The sequence below is a fragment of the Calonectris borealis genome, chromosome 3 (assembly GCF_964195595.1).
Source record: "Calonectris borealis chromosome 3, bCalBor7.hap1.2, whole genome shotgun sequence".
NCBI lineage: Eukaryota > Metazoa > Chordata > Aves > Procellariiformes > Procellariidae > Calonectris > Calonectris borealis.
The window spans coordinates 93,008,635-93,027,265 of record NC_134314.1 but is presented as its reverse complement, the minus strand read 5'-3'; the positions used below and the strand labels follow the sequence as shown (position 1 = coordinate 93,027,265).

Here is an 18,631-nt window from a genome sequence, read left to right as displayed (position 1 = left end):
TGTTGGTACACATTAATTTTTGTTCTCTCTAACTAAAATGACCTACAGCTTTATAATGTAAACTATCATGAACTAATTAATGGGACAATGCCAGACCTGTTAGCTTGACAGAACATTAAATTCCCCCCCCCAATTGAGTTATTGTGCATATGGTTGAATCATGTTGGTAGAGCAGACTACCCACAATGCTTTGTATCACACCATAACTGTCCTGGCTGATAGCACCTTTGTGCTATCTTGACCAAGTGGCATCACTTCTTTGCAATACTGGCAACAGACTGGCCAATTTGCATTTTCATATTCCTGGGGGTGTATGGTTCTGCATTATAGAACTGTTACAGCAGAGCTGTATTGTGCAGCTGCTTGAGTCCACACAGTCTGTTTGGGGACTACTGCAATAAACTGGTCTGTCACCATTACTAAACTGGCTGAGAAGGGTCATTTCAGAGATGATATCCAGTGCAAAAATGAGAGCAAATCACTGAAATAAGTTTACAGAAGAGCTGAGGACTGAAACATGGTAGTGTGCTTGCCATTATCCCCTGCTGTCAAGAGTTGGGACAGGTTTTTCCTTCCCCTAGGGTACCTCTGTGCTTCCCAGGAAGTATTGTGCTGAGTAACAAGGAGATTGCCAACCCTGAAACTCAGTGGAAATAGGAAGAAGCTAAAGACAAGAATACTTCTCAAAGCTAATATGTATTTTTTGTGCTAACCTAAGACATGAAGATGCCTGCATGGTTACTGAACTTGCAGGCTCCTTGGAGGAATCTTTAGCCAGTTTGTCCTATTGTATTTTTGATTAAATTTTGCTACGAACAAGCATCGGTAATACTATGTCATATGGTGGAGTTTGTTTTGTTCTAGGTGTTCTGTGAATACAGTCACTTGGGCTGTGTATCAGCTTCAGCATTTTTAGGCTCTCAGTCGCATAAAGCATGGGCCATCCCATTTCCCCTAGCTGTGTTTTCAAAGAAGCCCTGCAGGCTGTACATTCCAACTCCTCTGTTCTGCTGCAGTGTGGGAGACCCTTTATAGTCAAAGGATCTTTGAATCCTAGGAACAGAATATGAATTGTGGGCAAGGTGAACTTGTACTCCAAGACGGTCTTTCTTGTTCCCCCTCCCTTTGTTTTTTGTTATGACCGTATGTTGTATCCTTCCACAGCACTGTTCTGCTGTTGTGTGTGTTCATGTAATATACATCCTCTGTTACTGATCCTTGTAAAGGAGGCCCCAGGTCAAGTCTCCCACTTTTTCTCTTGTCTTTTGTTCAAATAATAAGTCTTTTTAAACTGCCTGTGTGTGTTCAAGTCATGATAAGAGATTTGACAATTTCGCTTTTGCTCTATGTCTCCATTTGGTTAACACTTCTGTGTCTCATCTGCCTCTAAACAGTGGCTCCTTATTTTGTACCACAATTTGTACATGGTCTGTGGGAAGTGAGAGAACCAAAGGCAAAAAAAATAGCTGCACTTTGGCATGAAGATTGACTTGTAAAACAGCTTTTTCATTCATCCTTGCTTATGCAACAGTACTTCTCTAGTCTACTTGAAGAGTAGGAAAGCAACCGAAGTAAAGTTAATGTTTTTTTCTGATGGCACATAGACTTCTGTGAGAAACAGTCCATCTTCCATACACACATTGACCTTCACCCTTGTGGAGTAAGCTGGTACAAAGCCTGTGCAACATTTAATTCCCGTTTGAGCTAAGGGATTTATGTCAACTTGAACAATTCTCAAGTGAGTCGCTACTCATGCATGTAGAACATCATGATCTTCCCCTTAAACTTTTATCTTGAACATGCTATATCCATATGTTCTGTTGTAAGCAGGCAAGCTTTGGGGTTTTGGACAAGAGGAATGGTAAAATTAGCATGCTGTGTTTGAAGTCAGACTAGATGATCTAATGACTTTGCCTGGCTTTAAATTTTATCAGCTTGTTGAAATAATTTTGCTTGAAATCAATGGGACTACTCATATGCTTAAATTTAAGCACCTGTATAAACATTTGCATCAGTCAGGATGTTATTCAGCACATAGTTATAAGCTGGGTTTTTAAGACATTATCAAAGAAATTATTTTTTAGCACTGACATTTCTGTTGTAAGTGTTGAGCAGCTGCTTTTTTTGTGGAACTATTTTGATGCTGTCCAATATTGAACTTTGATTTCTTACTGTGTTTTAGCTGGGTTTCTTTTTATGATCCCTCTGCCCCAGTTCTGTTTTTTGAGTGAGACTACTGTAGACATGTGTCCTCAAAAAATCTTACTTTGACTGCCCCAAACAGACACACTGGTATTTCTAAGTCTCTGCTCTTTTTTTCCTGTAATGTTAGCGGGCTGGACTGTGACTTGGAGCACAAAGGTCCCTTGTAAGAGCGTCTGGTATAGTGGAATAGGGGCTTAGGGAGAAATTAAGATACTTAATGGAGCAATTGCATGAGGAATAATAAATCCTACTAAACCTGAGCTAGCTTTGCATGAAAGCATGGCATGGTTTGTCTGTCACCCAAAGTGCATTATTTTTTAAGTCATGTGATTTTTCTTTAAGTCAGTCAGCTTTCCTGGAACCAGAAACCCATGCTGCCCACACAGTAGTGACAGTTGACTGAAGTATTTATTTGACAACCATAGTCTTCTTTATATCTCCTGGCAAAATAATGGCAGGGTAGAAAGCGTGTGAACCTTCACTTCCTTCTGGTGTATCATATTCTCAGATCATTTTTAGCTTGGAGTAATAATTGCAACCCTGTTGCAATTGGGGTAATAATTGCAACCCTGTTGCTTGGATAATAATTGCAACCCTGTTAGTACTTGTGACACTCAAAAGTGTTTATATACAAAGAATCTCCTGCAGAGTAGTTAGACCCTAGCAGGTAGTAAGATTTTATAAGGTGCAGGGGTGTAAATTTCATTCTAAGACCTTCTGGAATTATTGTATCTTCAGGACAAAACTCTCAGTTTGCAAACTTTGAACTCATGAACTTATGAACTCATGCAGTTTTTAAACAAATCTTTTTATGTGTGTGGTTTTTTTCCTCTAAAACTGCTACTTGGGCAATTATGTGACTATGTAAGGCAGTTTCCATTTTTTAAACTAGGGTTACTAACTCTTGCAGTTACAGAGACAAGCTAGAAAACACTGGCCTTAAGTTCTCGAAGATAGAAAACATAACGGTAATTTCTAAGCCTTTTTTTTTTTTAAGACAATGTGACTTATTTGGAAACAGCATAGGATGTTTTGAGCACCACTAGCCGTACTGCTGACACATTTTCCCTGATTCTGAGTTGCTTTGCGCCTGTCTTAGATGCTAAAATGGGAGAAGGGGTTGAAAAAAGAGAAGGGTAGCTCCGAGCTGCTGTCATGTTCCCTATACAGCACACTGTAAGAAACAGAAACTAGTACAGTAGCCAGTGGAGTACATTGTCCTTATCTTCAGAACAAAAAACTCTGTTCTCAGTGGTGTGAGCAACTGTCTTGGCTTCAGTGGGTTTGTGTCTGTGCCTCTCATCAGAATTTGTTCTGTTAATTCTTCATTAAGGATATGAATTTATTAAGAGTATTAATTAGGCACTTTCTAAGTACCATCTATAATATCTTTTCCACAGGTAAATGCACAAGTGCATCAGTACATTATTTTATCATCTTTTCCTGTATAATTACATTGTAACTGGCGGATTTGCAAATGATCTTCTCCTTATAGCTAAGCAATGGTCTCTGTTTTGCTACATTCACACAGTGATAACCGAGCTTTAAAATAATGGTGTGGTGAGTGTTGCAGACCTGAATAAATCTGAATGATCCAATGTTTGCTGTTCAGTTGTATTGCAATAGCTGTGCAACTGACATCTCATGGAAATAATTGCATTTGTTTAACAGCAGAAATTGCAATGCTTCTTTGCTTGGGTGAGTATTTATCCGCAGATTTCCCTCCATTCCTTCCCTCCATCCTGTGAGTTTTACAAAAGCTTATCTAGTATAACGGTGGTTACACTGTTTAATCTTACATTTTTTAATTAAAACCCTTTTTTTGGTTTCTGCTCAGTCTTTGTACAGGGGAATCAGTTACTGAAATTGAAAGCAAGGAATGTTACCTGAATGAGAGCATGCTATGCTAGTTACTCAAATTGCAGTCTAAAGAGCTTTCTCTTGCAAATATCTGTACAGGCTTCTATTTTTACTCCCATTAGAGGTCTTTCATTCTTCACAAGACCAGGCTTATAACCTCTTGGAAATGGGAATTACTGTAAATAATTGAGTACTTTGAAATCAGACAAAGAAAAGCCTGATCTTTTCTATGAGCATTGACTAAGATCTGCTTTGCTGGAATTGCTGCTTGGCACCTCCCTGGACCAGATTTTCAGCTGACTGCTGCTGTTTACAGTTGTCCTATCGCAGCTTTTCACCTACATGGATGACATCCTGCCTTGCTATCTTCACAATAGCAGACTCTAAACATAATAGCATCCTACGGGGATACAGCAGAATAACAACACATCACACTTCCTTTTTACTCACCAGCAACTTTTTATAATAAACCACTAATCCTACGCAACATCTGAATAACCTGAATGACATATGCATAGAGGTAATGTGTTAACACAAGTGAGATTAATACAAAGGTTGTTCTCATAGATCATTCAAAGAAGATGAAAATTGCATGATGAAATCCTGAATCTAGTATTCTACAGCTTCTATTCTCCTTCTGTTGGAAATGGAAGAAATCAAACACAATCTTAAAATAACTTTTCATTTTTCCCTCTTAAAAGTCTGTCTTGTTGATGCTAATTCAATGAATTAATATGGTCTGTACACTGGTATGACTTAAAATGGAGCTTTTTATACATGCAGTCATGATAGTATAACTCGGTGTATAGTATCTGAAAATAAGGAGATTAAAAATTTCCACTCACATTCTACTGTCAGTTTAAATTAGACCTCAGAATGGCAACTACATGGTATTGCAATGCAAAACCACAATGAATAATATATATCGATATCTATATATAGTATATTTTTATGCGTGTGCACGCACACACACAAATTACCTGCTATAATAAATTCTAAAACTATAGAAACTTTCAGGGGCTTTAATTTTGGCTAAGTTCCTATCTTCAAATGTACCTCATGAGTACCTACCTTCAAATGAACCTCATGAGTATAAGTCTAAATTCTCACAAAATTTCAATTATGAATTATATATGTTTTGATATGTTTATGTATTCTAAATTAACACATCTTGTATAAATATATATTACATATACTTCTCCCTCCCTCTCTCTGTCTCTAAATCTATGTATTTAACCTAATGCAGATTTGACTTCATTATTTTTCTTTGGGGCACACAGTTACCATCAACGTTTCTCTTAGTACTTAATCGCAGATTATAAGATGAACAAGACACAGGTGAAGAAAACAGCAAAGTTATCTTATGGATATATGGCAAAAGCTTCTTTTGCTTAAGGAAAGTTCTGAAGAATCTGTAATTGAATTCAGATTTCTTTATCTAAAAATCAGACATCCTGCCAAACCTTTATATAAAAAATCAGATACAGTTCCTTCTCCAAAGCTCATTCTCTTTTCATTTACCAGTCTAGCCACATCTGAAAAGACATGGAGAATGCAGCAAGCAGAAATGCTAGAAGGAGACACTTACCTTAATTTGATAGGTAACTATCTTTCAGCACACTCCTTTTTTTAAAGAGTACTTCTCATGGTGTTGAGATGCTGAGATTATTTGCTGCCCGGCAGTGTCCCGTACATGACTCTCATGCTCAGCAGCCCTGGCAGGGCCCTGGAGAGAGAAGCAGGATTGTGCTCTGTTCACTCCCAGCAGCTTCACTGAGGCTGGGGCTCTTTTGAGCTCAATTAGTTCTAGATTGTTTGGCTAAATGGCAGCCACACTTCCTTCTATTCTTTCCCAACTTAGTTTTCCTGCCTCCAGTGGTGCTTTTTCCTTTCTTTGGACTATAAATAGGCCTACCACAACACAGTCTATAGCAGTAAGGAAGGCAGGAAATGCATTTAAACAAAGGAAAGATCTTAAGGTTTTTTTGCCCTCCCCCCCCCGCCCCGCCAATATAAGTAAAAGAATTTGATAAAGGTTGCTCTGCAGACACAGTTCTCTTGTGTGAGGAAAACACTTGTTCAAAAACATGCTAGGATGTAATCTTTTGCACTCTACAAAAAAATGAGACACAGTAGCACTAGGCCTTTTGACCTTAGTCTCTTGAGTAATTATCACTTCCCTTAAGAATTTAATTTTGATTAAATCTTTGAAATTGTTTGAGACTGGAGAGTTGGAAAAAAGATTTTCTTTGGCTTAGAAAAGAGAACAAAGATGGCTAACATGTTTTAGGATGGCAAAATATGTGTTATAGGAGGTGTAGATCTTGCATGCTTAAGAATGACGTTTAAAGATTGTGAGTCATCATTTCAGCTGAGTACTTTCTTCCTCAGTGAAACTCACCCTGCAGCCTCAAGTCAGATACTAAGAGGTTGGAAGTGTTTAAGCAAACTAAGTGCATTTACATGCAGGGAAACAGAATTGTTGTGCATGTATTCAATGAGGATGGCTGTGTAGCTATAGCTCTTGAATAGCAACTATGTTAAAATCCTCAAATACGTTTTATGAATTAATTTGAGATGAATGATTTTGATGGGTCAGTTTTTTGACCAGAAGCTTTCAAATTTTAATTATTTTCAGCTTAGTGGTTTTAAAAATACATACCAAGTTTCCAAGGCCCTGTCGAGCTTAAAAAAAAAAATTATTAATTTTCACATTATACTCAACTAAGATGATAATATAGTACTGTACCTGGTGCTTTATCTCCTCTCCCTATTCCCACTTCCATGAGGTACATGCCTTTCCTTCAATTTATACAAAGTAGGTAAATTGCTGTAAAAAAGCTTTCTGCTGGTCTTTTACAGTGGTATTTTCATGTTAGAATAGCAGCATGCTTATTGAAAATACACTGTAATGCATGGTTTGGGATTGGTGATTATTTTAGTGGGAAGGTAGAGACTTAAAAGATAGATGTTGCTATGTGGACAAGCAGTTTTTCTTGTTTAAGATTTGTATGTGAAATACGCACATAGGAGTCCTATGAAAGTGGTGAGAATTAAGGACCTGTGGCATTTGAGGAATTTGGAAAACGTTAAACCTTTTGTTTCAGTCATATTGTGTAGGCAATGATCATGACTGTTAGCTAGTATGGTGTTTTATGTATGCATTTGCAAATCTGCGTTAGCTTTAGGTAGACTAGATGATGCCAGAGCAGTTTATATAAAAATCAAGAGCATCTTCAGGAAAATGCCTGCCTTGTTGAGAACTTTGCAAAGATCCTGTTTCTTATGACAAGAATGTGATTGTTTATGAAAAAAGAAGAAACACGCAAGTGATGTGTGAATAAACTTTTTTGTTGATTTCTTGAAAATTAATAATAACTCAAGAACAATGTTTTCCTTGAAAGTACTTTTTAATAAAGTTAAACCAAAATGGAATGCTCCAAGTGAAACTCCTCTCAAAATCAGTAATTTAATTTATAGAAGGACCTGAAAGTTACAATAATTATGATATTTTTTTCTTGTGTTAATATTAGCAGACAGGTTTAAAGTCTTAGGAAGATGTGGATCTTTGCAGATCACATACTACAAATCTGACAAAGAGGAATATAATTCTTTGTAGTGAACAGTGGATCAAATACTGAATTCAGTGGAAGCACAGAAGCACGTTTGGCTGAGAAGATTCTGTCGTGGAGGTGACTGAAGGCAAGCTGCAGTCTTTCTGGCTCTTTCAGACCTTAGACCAAGGCTGAAGGACTGGCAATGTGTAAAAGTTGATAGAATTCATTATTATGGAACTGCTGTGGAATAGGTCTAACTAATCCTGTTTCTGAAAAGTTGATCTCCACAATATAACAGCACTGAAATGCAAAGCTGCTTAGCAGTATTTCACTTGTGCATACCTTTATTCAAATGTAGTTTAGTTTAAACCTTAAATCTGCTCAATGAGTTGCCAGTGGTTACAGACTTGAATTTGCATCACACATTCTCTGTGCGCTGTGGTGCAGTTAGCACCAAGCACTGCCGGAGCCCTGGAGAGGCTTAGTCTTGAATAGCTGCTTGCCTTGTCTCAGCACGGTGTCAGCAGAGCCCAATGCAGGAGCCTCTTTGCGCTGATTTTGCTGGTAGCCTTTCTTTCAAACACACACATCTTTTCTCAATGTCATTCAAAACATCTCCACACATTAAAAATAGAATGCAAGGTTAAAGCAGGATTTCTCTCCTCTGTCATTCTGACTTTGCACACTGGAAGAAATTCTCACTCAGTATGCAAACGTTTTCACTCCCACTTTACCCTTGCAGTCTCGAGGAGAATCTGTCTTGAGAGAGGTCTTCAAAGTTTCCATTTCAGAGTTTCCTTTGGGAATCGGTCAGGTAGCTGGTGGAGCCACAAGAGAGCAAGGAGCAAGGTGAGGAAGAGTTGCTGAGGGCAGATGCTTGTAAGGTGCAGTTAAATTTTTCTGTCTCAAAGCAGAAGAGATGTATTTTCTCTGACACCCCCATTTTTACTGTACTTTTTACTTTACTTTACTTTACTTTTACTTTAATGCATAAGAAAGATTAGACTCTAGGACAAACATTGGCTGCATGAGCAGTTGCAGAGTAACACTGTGGTGCCCATAAGTCGTGGGGATGTTTTTGGTCCCCTGGAATTCAATGCATCTTGTCTTCACAGTTCATTTACACTCTGTGCCCTGAAAATACATGCATGTGTGCATGTGTTAAGGATGTAAGCAAAGTCTTTTCAGTGAGTTCCTGTGTGCAGAGTCAGCTTGTTCATGTAAAGAGAATCGTAAATTCTTCACTACAGAAAACTTAGACTGAGCTATCCCATGGCAGCATGGCAAAACCACTGTTTTTTGCTGGACACCTCAAAGGAGCTTTGCACAAATAATTTTGATTTCTACCAGTGAGCCACAAAACATGAATCTAGAAGCTTTGATATGGTTTCCCCACTAGTGCTGACTACTGAGTTAGTTCTAGATCTGCATCTGGCTTTTCACAATTAGAATGGTAAACATGGTATTCAAATTCCCGTGAAATTTGAATATAGAAACTTTTCAGAACAGCTTCCAAAATAAAAAGCTAAACTATCTGAGCCTTCTCCTCTGCTTTTATGCTGCCCCTCCTTTGTGCTGCTGAACAGCATTGGATTGCATCACTCTTTCCATTGACATCAGTGGGAATGGGTTTGACATAAAGTCAGCGTGAGCAGGGCAGCACAAACTCTAGTTTGTCATGCCTATAATTCATTATATAGCTTGAATTCTTATAGAGTTATTCCTGTTCCTCTTCTCTCCTCAGTTGTCTCCTTGCCTTCACATTTCCTTGCCTCATGGAGTGTGTTGCAAGAAATTACATAACTTTCCCTGGTAAAGCTATACTGAGGAAGAAACAATAAACCGGTTTTTAGTATAGCTCTTGTTTAGTCTACCTGACTTACTTAATACCATGGAAATCACTTGTCTCAATAGTTTTTAGTAAATTATAAAGACACAGACTTTCCTTATGATTTCTGATCCTGTTAAACACAGATGGTCTTTCTGGACTGCAGTGCAGGCCGTGGGCCAGATCTCTAGCTTCTACAAATTGGTGTTGCTTCATCAACTTCAGTGGAGCGACACTGATTTGAGCTGTCTGGGGAATCTCGCCAATTGGTTTTAATGGATTTGTGCCAGTTTATGGCAGCTGAGGAGCTGTGAGTTTAGGGGCCTTTCTAATTGTAACTTATATTCACTATATAGAAAATGTATTGTTTTCCTCCCCTCCGCCACTCAAGCAAATAATCAAAACATAGAAATATCCCAACAGATCTGCTGCTTCCAGCTATGGGGCAAGCTGAAGAACAGTTCATTGTGATCTTAAAAAAAGAAGTCGGGGAAAACCGCAGGTCAGACTCAAGCTCAATGTACACTTAGAAGATAATGTGCTGGTTGTCTACCCTGTGTGTTTGTGGCCTCATGAGGTTAGCACAGTTGTGGTCTGTAATCCCTCATGCCATAAACTGTCTGTGTGTGTTTTAGATCGGTTGTGTGGTAATGAAGGGAGAATATGAATAGAAGTCCAATTTGTTTTTCACCTTCTTGCTTACCAAAACACAATGTATATTTTTTTCTCTGTACCTTAAACAAAGAACATGCATTAAACCTGATGGCAGCATAGTAGTGAAGATTCAAGTTAAAGCTTCATTTACAAAATGTTAAAGTTCTTAGGGCCCAAACCTTCTGTACATCCCCATCTCTTCCCTGTGATTGATTTCTGTACAACCAACCAGGAATTTAAAGCCTTTAGGGAGGTGGTGACAGCAGAAAACATTATCTTCATGATATTGATGAGGAAATAAAGTAACTTGCCAAAGGTCTCACAGGAAGTAATACTTTTATCTGGAAAGCTCATTCTGTTGGTTGTTTCTGTTTTTCATCTTTTCCCCCCCTTGTATTTTACTTGTCTCGTATTCCCTTTTCATTCACATCTTTGTATTCAAGGTTTTTTGCATTCTACTTATGTCCTGCTTAGAGTGTGCATAATTTAGTCTAGCAGAGTTGATCTTTGTTTCCAGCCAGCTCACGATTTCATCTTATATTCCCACTTGTAAAATTTTCATGCAAATGAAAACACCCTTCTGTTTTCTCCCCCACTTGTGAGAAGATGCTGTAAACAACTGCAACATTACCTCACTGTTCTTCTGCAAAACTCTCCTTTGTCCCAGCGTCCTCCAAAAATGTCAACACTATTGCTGCAGGTGGTGTTTTGTTCAACAGATTATTGAACTGTCAGAAATGATCTCCAACAAGTTCTTCTTCTGGTGTTGCCCATCTTTGTGGGTGACTTCTCTGCTCTCCTGGCTGCTCAGGATGCTATGTCAAAAGTCCCCATTCCTAACTGCATCCCTTGTCCGTACAGGGTGAGCAGCTGCTCTCACTATTACTAGCATTATCTCCTTATTTCCTTGTAGACTTTTTCTACTTGTGTCCATCTTATTTTCTCATTTCATACCTCTGTTCAGAGAAAGCCTTTTTTACAGCACTTGGCACAACAAGGTGCCCATTTTTGACTCCCGTGCACTATAACTCAAAGGTAATAGTAGTAGATAGAAGACCTCAGGCATTATAGTCCTGTACTTCAGCCTTTAGATGTTTGATCTGAAAAGCCCACTTTTCTACTCTTGTATTTATATTAACGTGTGTCTTTTAGAATTGAAGTTTCCAAGGAAAAAAGTGAGAAGACATATAGCAGTGACAAATTGTTTCCTCCTTTGTATATAATGTACTAATAAAAGAGCAATAATGTGTTTTACAAGTAATGCATCTCTAGCAAAAAGACTTTCCTACAGGAATCTGTTAGCTTTTTCATGGTTGCTAGAAGCTGGGTGCACACCATTTTACTTATTCCTTATAGCCAGGTGTAGATTAGGAACGAAAATATTTAAAAATGGCTAAAATCCATCTGCTTTTTGTTAGGCCGATGGACTTAGGTTCTCATTTACACTAGTTTCCGCTTGCTGTAATTCATTGACCAAGATGAGTTACTTCCCCATATGTCAGCATGAATTTATTCTCCTGTAGTTTCCTTTGCCACTATTCCAAAGGGCTTCCATTTGCTGACCAAACATTTCTGGATTTCAAGGTGTTGCTTTCCTGTATCTGCCAGAACAGGGGAGACAAGTTAAGTTGTGCTAAATGCTGTTGTGTCAGCTTATGGAAGACACTGTGGTCTAAGCCCCTTTGCTGCCATTTGAGGTAGGGCAGTCTGTACTAAATGGCTTTTTGGGGTATAGCTACACAGTTCTCTGTTGGAGTCTGAGTCATACTGACAAACGTGCTTTTCTGTTGGAGCGGTGAATTGAACACCATAAATCATACTGGAACACGGACCCCTTTTCTGGCACATGGGCTAGGAGGGGAGGCGACTGATTTGCCCTGTCACAAGGTGACATCTCTTCAGTACCAAATCTCTGTTGCTTGCACCTGTCTTGAGGGCAGCTGACTGCTGCAGTCTCCTCTTCTAAAAGAAAGAGGAGGAGTTGCTCCTTCACGGTTCCTGTCAGGTGCTGTGATGGTGTGTCACCTCCTGGCTGACAGTAATCGGGCCTTTGAGAGGCCCCAGGGGACAGGAATAGCAGCAGCGTGCACAGTGAGACTCCCTAACCATGAGGTTTCTCTAGTGACTTCAAGGGGACAAGGATCGCACAGTGGATATCTGTTTTGTTGGGTTGGGAAGATGAGTGTCTGTTTGTGTTTTTTTTTCCGTCCATTCCTAGGAATTGTTCCAGTGCAGTTAATGCTTTCCCTATCTCCTTGACCTGCACGTATGAGCTAGCTTTACATGAGCTAGACCAGCTGCTCACAGCCTGGGGTAGGAATTTTGTTGTGCAGGGAGATTAAATAGTTTATTTCTCGTGCATCAGGAAGAGTCCTCAGAGTGTTAGTCAGCTGGGCTTTTTAGGTGACAGCTTTTACCTTAGGCTAATGGGTGTTTTAAAAATAGCCATTGTTAGACTCTAATTGCTCTGTGGGAACCTTTAAATTTCTAGCATGCTTTTACTCTGATTTTACTTTTCAGTTGCTGCTGTGTTCTTCTTTTTTCTGAGGCTTCACAGTTCACATTTCTCCCAGTGCAGAAACAGAGATTCTGTCTTCTTGGAGCTGTTTCTTAAGATCACAGTTTCCCTCTGAGTTGTGGATTTTCTTACCATTTCTTAAACGTGAACAATGTGGCACTTCAGATGCTATGCTGACCTCTAGTGACAAAGGCAGGAGAAAAAGTATCTTTGCTGTTAAAAGCCGTGAACGGCAGGCTTCCCCGGAGCTCTCCTCTTTTCTGCAGTTTTCAGCCCAAACAAATTATAAGGGCTTAATCTCTCCTACTGTATCTCCAGGTCTTTATGATATTTGCTTATATGTCTGTCCAGCTGTTGAACAGCTGGTGCTGGATTCAGATCTTCTGCTGGTTGTGCAATGGGAGAATTCTATAAATTTTTATTAATTAATAATAACATGAATTAATAAATAATAAATAATAATTAATATTAACAGGCTGCTGATACTTCATCCCATTTATGATCCTACAATAAAATGCTTTATATAAAGATAACTTAAATCCCAAAACCCAGAGTTTAAAAAGTTTGGTTTGACTCTTACTATTTGCCCTTTAATTACAAGTACATTTTAGTTCATGTTTCATGTTGCCGACAGGGGAGTTGGAGGGGTTCAGTGAGCTACTATTTGTTTTGAAACATAGAAAAAATTTATAATTAGCAAATTTCTCCAGTGTCGCTAGATCTCTTTCAAAGGTTTTAAACACTTTATTCCTCACAATTTTGAATTGTTTTTTTTTTTGAAATTTTTGAAGCGTTAGAAAATTACTGTGGTTCTGCATATGTTGGGAGCACAGTTACTCCCTGTGTGAGTCACTGAAGTCAGTGGAGTCGCACCAAAATCAGGTGGGAAAATGCTAATATACTGATATTAACGGATACTGTCAATTGCAGTTGTACAGAAGAATGAAGAGATAACAGTGGAAATCATAGAGAACTAAAACAGAGACATTAAAAGCATAAGGGAACCATAGTGAGAGAGAGCTGCTGCAGGGACCTTTTGTTTGGTCTGCCCTGGAGGCTGGTAGACCATATGTGAGGAGCTCTTACTCAAGGTCCTTGCCCTTGAGCCCTGTATGCTGCTGAGTTTTTTGGAGCTGTTTTGAGTTAGGTGTTTAGACAGGAAAAATACCTATAGCATTAGATTTTCCTAGACTATCTTCCTTGTGGTACGCATTTGCAAGTGTTTTGTTAGGTCTAGTATGAGGTAAATGTAATGTTTTTAGCAAACACTCAAATATAAACCAAGTTTTACTGGATGAAGTAAGGGCCAGCTTGGCTAACAACAGTTACTGTTGCCTTCTGGTGGAATAACCCAATACCAGAACTATTACCAGATGTGAAATTAATATATATGTCTGGGTGCATTATGTATTGTTTCATTCAATAGTGAAACCCTCAAAAGCTCCCTATCATCTGCTTTGTTTTATATTCAGTGTACTGAAATGAACTAACATTGCAATGAGTAATATAGTTAATGTAGGTTTTTTTTTTCTTTTCAGCTTAAGGGAATTTTAAAATAATAATTCTCTATTTTTCTTTAGTTTTTGGAAAAAATGACATCTAAGCATGAGCAAATGTGAATGAAAGTTCCGTGTTCATTCAGCTCACTGTTGTGCAGATCGAAGGATTTCCCTTTCCTGTTTTATTTTTGAAACTTCCTTATTCCAGGTTTGCTATTCAGCTTAGTTTGGTGATGTTGCAGGCCAAAGAAGAATACATTCATTGCTAAAAGCAGACTTGAAATTTCTTGCTTATGGTAAAAGAAGGAAAATGAACATGTCACATCTCTCTAGGTAGTTTTGGGAAGAATACAAAGTTGACTTGATGGTGGTGCCTTCTATTTCTGTGAGGAGAGAGACTGCTGTGACGGATGTGATCAGTTTACCTTGGCGGAAGATATTTCTAAGCACCGGATAGTAGCTATCGGTTTCACACATGCCAAATCTGTATTTAGAGACTGAAAACTACTTTGTGGAGTCCAATGCCAATCAACAGGAAGGAATGGGTGCATGGGATGCCTGAGGCTTTGAGTCATGAGCAAATGACAGGATGTGCTGGAGGCGAAAAGCAGAAGCAGGACTGCAATGAGGACTGGCCCTGGAAAGAGGTATCAAATGGGACAGAAAGTGGGGAATGCCCTTGCGGCCAGAGCTGAGCTGGATAGCTGCCTGCAGCAGGAAGGGGAGATGTGGATCCTGAGAATGGTGCCCACTCACAAAGTGACAGAGACCATTTAGATGACAGGAAAGTTTAATTCAGTTTTAGGTAGAGACAGACTATATCCTGCTGGGGATTTTGGAACAGGTCCTACCCACCCTTCCAGGTGGTTACCTCCTGGATGAAAAGTGGCAGAAATTAAACTTACAACGTGAAAAAAAAAAAAACAAACCTGCTTAGCTGTACTCAAAACTTTTCTGCCAGAAACATTCCTCATTAAACACACATGGTGGGATTTTCCAAAAGAGCTTGGCACAGCCTTTGCTCTGCTCCCACTGGAATCCATGGAGGTGCTACAGGTTTTGGTGGGAGGAGAGCTAAATCAATATGGAGTGCTTTGGAAAATCCAGCCCAGAATGGATCCTGGCAGTGTGAGTAGATAGAGATTGGAGGTGATGCTGAAATTGTCACGTAGAAATTTTCCATGCTGGCTAGCAGTATCCTCTCCATTCCCCTTGGTTCAGAGCTAATGGAAAGCAGTGTGTGGCGAAGCATGACTGGAGGGGAAGGGAAAGTCAGTGTAGAAAGAAATTTCCTCCCTCCTCTGTGTCTTTTGTCAGGACAAAAACTTTACTGCAGAACTTCCGTTCTACCTGAGATTGTCACTTAACTTTTCAAGAACATATTGGTTGATAGCAAGCAACAGTGCACATTGTGTGAAATGCTCCTTCTGGATGGGATTCTCCTGAGATGGGCTGAGCAGATTGGTGTTCTGTTTTCACCAAAGTGAAAGACACGCTCCTGGCATGTGCATAGGTGCGAGAAGAAGGGAAGGGGGTCACGTCCCCTCTGTCAGCTTTCCTGTCTCACATAAGGATAGAGAGCAGAGACTGCTGTGTCAGGTCACAGCTTCCTCTCATGGAAAAATGTAGTTTGGAAGGGACCTCTGGAGGCCCCTAGAGCAATCTCCTGCTTTGGGCAGGGCAAACTTCAAAGTTCAGTGAGGTTGCTCAGCTGCTGAGGCACAGAGGTATCTTCCCAGCCCTACAGCTTGAGAGGGAGAAGAGCAGAGCAATCACAGGCCCTAGACACAGCTGGACAGAACATACAGCCTGAAGACTGCCGTTAAGGGTCTCTGAGTCAAAATACATATCTGATGATTCAGTGGTCTTGAAGGAAATCTGGCTGACATCCTGCATTTCTTTGGTTTACGCCATTCTTTCCCCACCAGATAGTAAAATCACTTATTAATGTAGGTTGTCACAGGATAATCCTGTTTCAACACGTTCTCTTTTTGGTGCCTGGGTGCTCAAATGGTAGAGGTTGGTGGGGGTGGTGTGGTGTTGCAGTTCAAGATCTTTCACAGCTTGGTGTGCAAACACAGCCTGTGCCAGCTGTGGAGGTGGTGCCCCAGGAGGGTCCAAATTTTCTAGTTCTCCTGCTTTGTGAGGTTATTCCTGCAGGCAAATGCAGTGACTGTAGCGCGGTCCTTGGCATTCTCCCAAAGAACGCTGTCACTCTCTCACAAGCTGACATCGTCACTCGTGGGGAAGCCTTCAGCAAATGGCTGATTTTCCTCATTCACTTTTAGTTACTCTGCTTCTCTTTTGGACTTTAGCTTCCCTAGGTAAATTTCAGATCTTCTGATAGAAAAAGCTATATAAATACCAAATAATGATCTCAGAAGTGAGCAGTAGCCTCTGTAACACACAGTAATTCACCTCTTCTTTGCTTGAATTGCTCCTTAATAGCTCCCTTGGCCTGCTTGGTGTTAGCAGAGTCCCCAGCAAGTACAAACTACTCTTCAAAGTGGGTGGCATTATTAAAAGAACAATACTGTAGTCTCTCCTAGAGGCAGCAGTGGGGTTTTTAAGTTTGTTGTGCACTTTGAAGGAATGCTGGCCAGTTGCTGGCCAGATCAGGCCCCTGACACGCTCTAATGGGATCTGTCACCTTTCCTTTTGAGAAGTTAGGAAAGAGTGCCAAAGCCAGGAGCCCCTCTGCTGCCATATGGACATCACTCAAGGGGCACTGAGGAACCCAAAACTCAGATTCAAACCCCCACGAGGGTGAGGATCACTGGGAGCTAATAGGTCATGATAATCACTTTGGTGCCTTTAGCATTTTAGGACTTCTCTTAGTCAGGAATTTATTTGTGTCAGTTGCCACTGACTAGCTGAATATTTGTCATGACTGCCAGTTTTGTCTCTTGGATTGAAATGATCTGTCCAGCTGTGACTGTTTTTTCCCAAGGAATGTTAGCACTCACTTTGAATAGTTTTAACATTGGCTAATTTTTCACTGAATAGCATCCCAACATGAAAGCATCTATTCATATCAAATGTCTTTCTAGCTGAAATGTGTGTCACACTAGTTCTGTAGTAACTTCATTCTCATTAACACAGCAGCATTAGAAGGGAACTAGCAAAATTCAGTTCTACCAAGTCAGCAATTTTATTTTTTGTAGCAAGGAAATGGCTGGCTGAAAAAGGACTAATATTTTTTTTAAAAGGGTCCATATGGATGTAAAAAGTATTGGTGCCATTTGGTATAAATTGTAATCAGTTCCAGACTCTGCTGCACTCAGAAACTTGACTCATGGAATTGTACGTGGTGGTTTCTGTATTTTTAGGGCTCTCACCTAAACCGCAGCTCTTGTAACAAAAAATGGCTACATCCATGGTGTCCAATCCCTCGTCTTAATGATGTTAAGAAAATGTTTGTTTAACTATCAATCAAAATTGTATTCCTGAGCCCTGCAGCTTTTCAGGTGAAATGACAGAACCAGCCTTGCTATACTGGGGCAAAGTAGGTGGGCTCTAGAGGCTGAGGTCAGATCGGCTGAATTTCACTTAATTCCTTCAATTGTGGTTCCTTTGTTAAAGTATTTCTGAAGGCCTGGACCCAGGCAACGTGGAATACTAAGCACTGGGATGTAAGTGGAGTTTAGGCTGTTTGGTCTGCTTTTGGCTCCCTGTGTGTTTTAAGGCATATTAGAGGTAAGAAGAGGCAAAAGGGAAAGGCAGAAACATGCACAAAGTATGTTGTTTGCTTATATAGTGTCTGTAATAGAAGAGTGCGGCTGTGATGAGGACATGCCTATTGAACCAGAAGAATGTTTTCAAGCTTCACTCAGGGCTTGAGTCAACTGCTTCCCTCTTGAATCAGGCAGGGAAGATGGAAGGTGGCTGGACACACCAAAACCTCTTTTGTGAATTGCTGGTAACAGAAATTGATAGGCCAAGATAGGCTTAGGTTTGCTGGTTGGTTAGTTTTCTGTGGAACGAGAGCCAGTGTATGCCATCTCTCTGAACCTACTGGTAGCTTTTAACCTCGTAGCTTTCAACCATGTGTGTAAGGCAAACAGAACGAAAAGGTCAGTACAATCTGAGGTCTGTGAAGTTTGATGAACAGCTAGAGACAAGTGACTCAACTAACCCTCCCTGCTGAGAGCATGGACAACATTTGGTTTGGCAGCAGTTATGTCAATGCATGTGCATTCATCACCCTGTCCTGGCACCCACAGCTGCAGATGCGTGCTGCCTGTGCTTGTAGAGAGTGGCAGAGATGCAAGGAGCTGGAGCTGGAGTTAGTCCGCTGAGGAGAGAGTTACAAGGAAAGGTTATAGGAATTCAAGCTTCGTTTTAGTTTTGGAACAGCTTGGGTTTGGGTTGCTCATGGAACAGCTTGGGTTTGGGTTGGTTTTTTTGTCTGAAATAACACAAAGTAAGGGGGTTGGAGTGTATATTGTCTGAGAATGGCAAAGTCCCAGACTATTCTAAACTTGTTGTTTTAAAAAGATGTAATAAATCA

General features: G+C 40.0%; 1 protein-coding gene across 1 annotated transcript in view; it reads right to left on the bottom strand.

Moving 5' to 3' along the window:
- The window catches only part of RASGRP3 (RAS guanyl releasing protein 3), a 65,154-nt gene extending 59,314 nt beyond the window's left edge, over positions 1 to 5,840 (bottom strand). The window contains exon 1 of the mRNA XM_075146702.1: positions 5,654 to 5,840. The gene's annotated coding sequence lies outside the window, so the exon portion shown is untranslated. The remainder of the gene's footprint in view (positions 1 to 5,653) is intronic.
- Positions 5,841 to 18,631: the final 12,791 nt, after the last annotated feature.